The 8,719-nt window shown below is 46.3% G+C and overlaps 1 pseudogene; it reads left to right on the top strand.

Moving 5' to 3' along the window:
• Positions 1-2,043: 2,043 nt before the first annotated feature.
• On the top strand, positions 2,044-7,129 carry LOC144167371 (uncharacterized; annotated as a pseudogene).
• Positions 7,130-8,719: the final 1,590 nt, after the last annotated feature.

The following is an 8,719-nucleotide window of genomic DNA, read 5'->3' as shown; positions in this document are numbered from 1 at the left end:
TCAATGTCCTAGTAATCACCTCCTTGAAGTGTTTTGTTAAAGCGATGAGTATTGGTGGAGTTATTGCAAATCAAAATATAGCATTTTCGCCCGAGCCGCGATTCTCCCTCATTTCGCCCACCCCCTCGCACCATGCGAGCGCGAGTGCCCAAGATGCCTCGCTTTTGGGTGACGTCTGCAAGAACATCCGGTTGGGGGCATCGTCTGCTACTGGGATGTTCTGCGCCGCAGCTACAATCTGGTACGGGGCCCTCGCACTTTCTGAGTTCCTTTTGGGCCGTTTTTTGAGTCGGTAGACTTTTTATCATTTTGAGTATGAATCCTTCACTCTGCTTACGGCTATCAAAGCTGATGGAACAATATGGCGGTACTGCTACGCTTCCAGACCACCCAGAAAGGTCACGCGAAAAGAGAACGACACTGTAACCAGGATGCCTAAAATATGTTAGCAAATAACTTATAAATCCGCTCAAAATTTGCCACAGTGAGCACGTATGTACATGCTTTCTGAATGGAGGTCGGTTTATATATTACTTAAATGGCCGCTAGTTTGCGCGAATGTCGAGCTTGGCCGTGTTGTGGTGACGCCATGCACGCGTACACAGCTGACTACAACTGCGCACACAGGCAGTTGTAGTATTCCATTCCGGTTTACCAATTAGTTCTAAACGTTTGCAACCAGAACAAAATGCTGCGGAAGGGTTGCACGGTACGGCCCAGAAATTTTTTGTGTTCACCGTGCATTCCATTTCCTTCTTCCTCCCCACCTAACCTTCCGCAAAACTCCTATGCGGCCCTGTGTTTATCAACTACTTGACAAGTACAGCATAACAGATACTACCAGTGGTCGGGGAAGAGTAGTCTGAATTGTAGGGCAGTGCGCCCCCTGCCTTCGAATGTTCATATGGTTGCACCAAACAATATTTCCACCGTATGTATTTTCCCCGATGGCCCGCAGCCGATGCTCTGGGCTCTTCGTTCATTTTTTACGTGCTCAGTCTTGCACTTGCGATATGTGGAGGTTTTGGTTGATGGCCGCTGCACTATCTTTTCCCCTCCCTCACCCCAAGCCAGCTTGTGTCTTGTTAAGTGGATGGGATGAAACTACGTTTAGTGTTTATAAAGACATACCAATTCTGGAAAATACACACATCAGTTTTTCATGCTCTGAAAATACAATTGCCTTTAGGCATCTACAAAGCACGAGTTTAAAATTGAAGAAATCGTGCCTATGACCTAAGGTTTCATATGGCAGTTCCACAGCTCAATCAAAAACTTTTGTTTTGGATTCTCGAATAGGATTCGCAAACCATGCCACTTAGGAGTCAGAAAGAAGGAAAAAAGGAAAAGTAATACCCTGCCGGATTTCAACCCACAACTTAATCAATGATTAAGGTGGCGCGAGGCTTTGCCCACTGCGAAACGAAACAGGCGAAGTTGCTCGAAAACAACCTGTATACTACATTTTTTGTCTTTATTGCTGGTCTTCAACATAACGCAAGTCATTCAACACACCACGTGTCAACAGGCACACACAAGTAGCAGCCAGCCGCGACTCCGACTTCGCATGGTCATTGCTTCTTTACTTAATACCAGTCAGTGTTTTAACAAAATCTAACCACTCAGGAACTGACTGTAGCATTCTTGGCCCCTCAACACTGAACAAAATGTCTAATGCTTTCCCGCAGTAACTGCCACGCCGCGCGAGCGTCCGCGTCACCATGGAGCCAGGCCAGGCCATGCGCGCACACCAGATGCTATAGAGGCCCAAAAGCATGACTGAGTCGTAGGGGACCTCTTCTTTATTCTCTGTTCAACGCTACCGGATACCGTGTGAATTAAGTTGAAAGTCTTTTTCTGCTGTTGTTCGCATCACATCTCAAAACTGTACCGCCACCCAACAGTGTATTAAAACGTTGTTTATGTTCACCAGTTGTTTGCAAATTATGCAGTCTGCACGCCATGGTGTCTATAATCCCTTTTCTTCTGACCATGTTCTAAGTGTTAGTATCCCTGTATGAAGTTTCCCTGTTAGTGTCCCTGTATGGACACGGCAGCACCGCCATGACGATGTCGCTTTACGTTCCTCAACATGTGCAGGTTTTAACGAAATGGTTCTTCGCGGACAGAGCAGAGGCCCTTGTTATCGCCGGACAACAGGACCAATGGGCTCCGATGGAGAGTGCGCACCAACCCTCAAAGGAACGCATCCAGTGCGCAACTACATCGCATGTGGCGGCAACGATGCTGTGCAACGTGGACGTCGTCGACTGCGCACCCCTTTGGAGCACGATGACGTCCTTGGCCTCCCCGGTAGCAAGCCACCCGGAGCACATAAAAGCAAGGGCCACTGCTTCAACCTTCAGTGGACACGGCAGCACCGCCATGACAATGTCGCCTTACATGCCTCTACTTGTGCAGGTTGGTGACAGAAAGTGTGGCTTTCGTAGTAACTGTATCTGCCTGATAGTGCTGCCATGTCCACATACTGTTCTTGGTTCCTCAAATGAGAGTGTTTTATGTTGTAAGCCTGTTACTGAAGGGCACAGAGTAAGGCGAAATTTACAAAAAATGACTCTTTGTTTTCCTTTGCAATTAGGGAAGTTCAGTTCTTTGTGCACATTTTCCATATTCACACTTGCCTTAAAAGGTCTTATTTCTCGCTAAAAAATAGTTTTCCCGTAAGCAAGTAGTAAACGCCCTCATACTTTTTAAGAATGTGCTCAGTATTTATTTTCATTTTTTTCATCAAAAAACCTCCAGTTCCAGATCAAAACGCTTTTCTGGAACCAGCTGTATTCAGAAATTTCTTAGCAACCATTGCATAGCTGATTTTTCAGCGAGGGCAATCCAAAGACCATGTTGCACGTATTTTCCACATTTGCCCTTCGAAGCTGCACACGAAAAAAACATCTTTTTTTGGGCTTCAGACTCTCATGATTGCAACATTGGATGCTGTTCTTTCATTAAATGATGATAGCACAACGCATGAGCCAGCATTTTGAAATCATTCAAACCAAAACCTGGGCTCAACACCACTATCAAGTGGTTTAAAGATGTTGACCACAAGCGAAACACTTTGTGAACAGATCTGTACCATGGTGCACAAAAATAGCCAAGGAAGGACAGACGACAGGCTGAAAAGCAAAAGAAATGACTTCGACGCTGATTACGAAGCTGGTGCTTTTAAGTGCGAATGCACTTTATAAGCGACCCCAAACCATCCACCGCCGGCGGCGGCGGCGGCGGCGGCGTCCGCAGTGCTCCTCTATATTTAAAAAAATTCCCCCGCATTTCCCCGAGGGGGAGAATGTGAAAGTGCGAATGCACGGTTGTCGGCCCGCTTGCGGCGCTTGCGCTCGGCCCCCGCAGCCCACCGCCTCGCCGCCTTCTCTTCCATCTCTTCCATCGGGTTTGTAGTATCACGTGTACACCACGCAGTTATCAAGCCGCTATAACGCCGCTGAGTCGCCAACGCTCGCCGCTGACGACGTAGTTTGAATGCGTTAAAGATATAAGGCGCGTTACTCACACTGATATCAGCGTGGCGTCCGTGGCTTAGTGTGTCCCATGATATTCTGTTTTCTGTTCTTGACCATGTAAATGTGGGATCTGTCATTAGTGAGGGTGTTGGCCTGGCGTATCGACGGTGCACCACGCGGTTGATTGTAAACAGTTCACTGGGAGCGCCCATTAGCGTGCAACGTTCGGTGCGTCAGGGTTGCCCCCTCAGCCCTCTGCTTTTTTGTATTTACATAGAAACGTTGTGTTTAACCATCATACAAAACAACCAGGTTCGAGGATTTCGTGTACACTCTTCTGAAGTCAAGCTTCTCGCTTATGCTGATGACGTTGCAGTTTTCTGTTCAGACAAGGAAAGCGTCACTCTTGTCGTAGAAATCGTGAAACGGTTCGGTGTTGCAACAGGTAGCTTTGTAAACTGGGGAAAGTGTGTGGGATTCTGGCATGGTGATTGGCTGACAACCCTAGACATTTTCGCCAATGTCACTTGGGTCACCCATCCAGTGAAATACTTGGGTATTCCACTGGAGTTTTACAGAGACAGCGAGCCCTACTGGCGTGCGCAAGCTCAGGAGCTGCGTGAGAAAGCGAATAAATGGAGAGCCAATGGTTTGTCTATGTTTGCTAGGGCAACTGTGTGCAACATTTTTCTGGCTAGCAAATTATGGTATGTTATGCAAGCGCTGCATTGTTCTCGGGTGAATATACAACGACTTCACCGCGTGTTCGCTGTATTTGTGCGGGCTTCTACTTGGGAGAGGACCAGTCGAATGAATTTGTTTCGACGAACCCGCGATGGTGGCTTTGGGCTGATGCACCTTTTTGTAAGACAGCTTGTGAATCGATTTCTGTTTTTGCGGGACGTTCAAGACCCTTTTCTGCGCACAGTACTTCAAGTGCGGCTAATGCGGGCTTTGTCCGAATTCGTAGTTTCTACGAGTAGTATGACAGGGGGCATCTATGGATACTTTAAAGAGATTGTTGTGTCATCCCGGTTTTTGTTTGCTCGATTTTCGATGCACTATTTGGCTAATGTCACCCGGAAAAAATTATATAAGGACGTATGCGATGTGGTCATACCTGTACCAATGTATAGAGTTTTATACTGTGCAGGCCCAGGACAAGATGTTCTAAAAAGGGTTAAGGGAATGGAAGTATCACCAGGAGCGAAGTCTTTCTTATTTAAACTTTTTTTAAACTACACACGGGTACGCTTTCAGTTGCAATATGGATGGAGGGTAAGGGGATTTCTATGCCATGGGGAACTGACTGCTCTATTTGCAAACAACCGGAAACGGTGGAGCATGTCTTTCTCCATTGTTGGGCAGCAGTGTTTCTATGGGATGTCCTCCAAAGGACACTGCGAAAGGACTTTCCACTGAACCCACATGGAATATGGTTTTTATGTATCGAGAGAGAGGATGGGGTGCCGTACGATCTCGTCATGTTGTTGGGCCTGCACAGTATTTGGCGGTCGCGCATGGCATGGCTCAACTGTGATGTAGACGCGCGGCCGACGCGACAATATTTCCGCGAAACTGTTTCCAAGTTCATTGAAATTCAGAGAGCGAAGTTTTCGGTTCCTGAGTGGTTGCCAAGGGTGGAACCCCTCGCCATGCTTAGGGAATTTTAAATGACAACGCCAGTCCATCATGGCATGGCGGCCTTTTTGTAGATTGTGTTTTTTCTGTAGTACCTTTATGTTGTGTTGCACTGTCGAAGACCGGCAATAAAGAAAGAAAAAAAAAGCGTCCGTGGCTTAGTCGGTAGAGCGTCGCGCTGCGGCCGCAAAGTCCTCGGATTGAAACCTGGCGCCGGATGCTGTTTCTTTTTTAAATATAGAAGAGCACTGCGGACGCCGCCGCCGCCGACGCCGCCGCCGGCGGGGGATGGTTTGGGGTCGCTTATAAAGTGCGAATGCACTTTATAAGCGACCCCAAACCATCCCCCGCCGGCGGCGGCGGCGGCGTCCGAATGCACTTTATAAGCGACCCCAAACCATCCACCGCCGGCGGCGGCGTCGGCGGCGGCGGCGTCCGCAGTGCTCCTCTATATTTAAAAAAGAAACAGCATCCGGCGCCAGGTTTCGATCCGAGGACTTTGCGGCCGCAGCGCGACGCTCTACCGACCAAGCCACGGACGCGACGGTGATATCAGTGTTAGTGACGCGCCTTATATCTTTAACGCCTTCAAACTACGTCGTCAGCGGCGTGCGTTGGCGACTCAGCGGCGTTATAGCGGCTTGATAACTGCGTGGTGTACACGTGATACTACAAACCCGATGGAAGAGATGGAAGAGAAGGCGGCGAGGCGGTGGGCTGCGGGGGCCGAGCGCAAGCGCCGCAGGCGGGCCGACAACCGTGCATTCGCACTTTCACATTCTTCCCCTCGGGGAAATGCGGGGGAATTTTTTTAAATAAATGGCTCCAGTGGCGTTTTTGGCAAAAAAGTACTTTTTTCACCTCTTTTTTACTTTACACTCAATTATTTCAAAACCATGTTTTTTTAATACATAGGTACAATTATTTCCCATATCTTCCAGGACAACGAGCTGATTTTTTTCCCCTGTCATCTACATAACTTGTCACACCTGCTGTACGAGACTTGAAAGTATGCACGGAACAGTTTTTTTTGTTACACAACATTTAATACTAAAATTACTCCAAAATGTAGGTACTAACGAACAAAACGCTATACAAAACAACGTTTTTTAAGGATATTCATAATTCTAGTTCAGTTAAAAGAGCACACAACTTGAAATAAAATGATATATACGTTATGTAGATACCTTTATTAGTTGTCGAGAAAAATTTATCTCAACATGGCCAAAAATGCATGGGAAGTATAGGGCTTACCCTGTGCCCTGAAGTTGTCCAGTGACGTCGAAGAAATTGCTGGGCACAAGATTAAAAAATGCTGGAGGAAATATTAAGTAACCAGAGTAAATGACTAGCAAAAGTTAATGAAGCTCAGGCAAAGCAGACATCTACGTATGCCAGCATTTCTGACATGCAGGTTAGGCTCCAGGCTATTGAAAAAGAACTTGAAGGGTTGGGTGAAACGCATAAATTACCGGCTTGCAACGATAGAATTAAGTGTTGGTCGCCATGACAGTGAATAGACGGCTCTTGCCAGGTAGATCGACAACATAGAAAGCACTTCTAGACGCAACAACCTTATTGTACGCGGAGTAGAAGAATAATATGACGACGAGGCAGTACTTTTAAGAGAGGTGAATGGTGATATCTTTGGCAAATTACTTCACTCAAAGTGTAGCTCTAATGAGAGAATTCACCGTATAGGAAATAAAATACCTGATAGAGACAAACCGGTTGTCTCGAAAGTAGCAGATTTCAGGCAGAAACGAAAATACCAAAAAATTGCTCTAAACTCAAGGAGACACAGTTCAGTATCAGCGAAGATTACTCTAAACGAGTTGTTGAAATCAGAAAAAAAGTATGGATTTCATCAGCGGACTAAAGAAAAACGTGAGCAAATGCTATATTATTTTCGATGGACTCAAAGTACACAACGTTCTTTAAGCTGGAATTAGGCCACCAACGAGCGGTTCAGGTATACTAGCTCAGGTCTCACCAGCTCTGACTGACGCAAACCGCGACCAAGAGCACCTGTTAAGGTTAATAATTTAAATGCGAGAAGTTTGCTGGGTAAATCTGATACAGTTTACGCCGCAATTCTGCAGCATGAACCGAACGTAAGGGTCGTAGCAGAGACTCGGTTACTTACCGATGTAGCAGATTTGGAAGTAACACCTCCATGTTACAAAATTGTTAGAAAAGACCGGCACGGAAGAGGTGGTGGTTTTGCTTTTCTTATTAAAGACAACATTAGGTTTTCAGTGTTGTATGATAAGTGGGACATAGAAATGTTTTGGATTAGGGCTAGGTTCAGCGAGCGAAGTGTGTATATTGGGGGGGGGGGGGGGGTTTATAGAGCGCCGTATTCTTCTCTAGGCATAACCAAAAAACTAAGAAATTTCATTGATTCTAAGTTTAGTCTCCAAGATAACGTGTTATTATTAGGGGACTTCAACCTTACGGGTGTTGCTTGGCTATCCCAGTCTCCTGGATCGGAACAAGTTAAGTGGTCATATAGTGTGGTTTGTTGAAACATAAAGAAGTAATCGAGCTTATAATACGTTGCACCCAAAAATTATCCTTATGCGTGTAGGCTCTGTAGACATTGGTGAAGAGCGTTTGGTTTAACCAATCAAATGGAAAATCGTGCTAGTGGTATTTTAAAGGACAAATACACAAAAGAAACTGCTTGTGACAATCCAAAGTGCCGTATTCCTACTGGGCTACCAGTTCTCAGTATGCTACAAAAACGTTTCGCCATTAAAAACGCACTGAGAGCCCGGTCGTCATTCTGTGCTATTCCAATTCTTCACAATATCCTATCACGGCAAATGCGCTTGCCATTTGATTTGCAGCCATGCCATTGCATATACTACATTCGTGGCTGCATAGCGAGAAAAGCATTAAAGTGAGGAGCATAACGCTTGCTGCTCTCGGACGAGCGTTTTTCCAGTGGGTGGCGTCAGAAAACAGCAGCGACATCGCAGCATGGCGTCAAAACAGCATGTTATGAAAGGACACAGACAAAACAGCGCGCCTATATTTATGGAACAGTGGCGGTGGCTTATCGGCCAGGGGGAGCGTTTGTTACTCTCATAGCACTTAGTGAAAGTCGTCAACACGTGTTTTTAGGTCTGAGGTAACAGCGCCTGTGTTACGTCCACCTTTGGATACGTGCTCGATTGAATTTCGCCCTCCACTGGAACTTCATGGGCCGGGGAGTTCAATTACAACCACAAAACCTCATTGTTCTCACACGTAGTCTCATGGGCTGCCAAGTATGTTTGGGGTCACGTGGGGCCACAGCTGTCACTGTGACGTTGGGTCACTGCATATATGGGGTCACAGTTCGGTGGGGTTGGTTGTATTTGTTTGCGTAAATTGGGCGCTTGAAGCTTCCACAAGAAAAGTTTCAAAACCTGTTGCACCTGAACTTTGAGTTTGTGTTGAGGGAAACTATTATTCTGAACATTTCTGGACAAATAATTTGAAACCGTTGTATATCCATACCCATATTCGCCGACTAAAAAGGCTTTACTTGATTTCCGGCTGCAATACTAAGTACGCACGTAGGACTAGAGTCAACTATGTTACTGTGG

This window comes from Haemaphysalis longicornis, unplaced genomic scaffold (assembly GCF_048455015.1).
Source record: "Haemaphysalis longicornis isolate Haplotype H1 unplaced genomic scaffold, Haemaphysalis longicornis Haplotype H1 scaffold_2, whole genome shotgun sequence".
Classification (NCBI taxonomy): domain Eukaryota; kingdom Metazoa; phylum Arthropoda; class Arachnida; order Ixodida; family Ixodidae; genus Haemaphysalis; species Haemaphysalis longicornis.
This window is presented reverse-complemented; position numbering and strand designations above follow the sequence as displayed.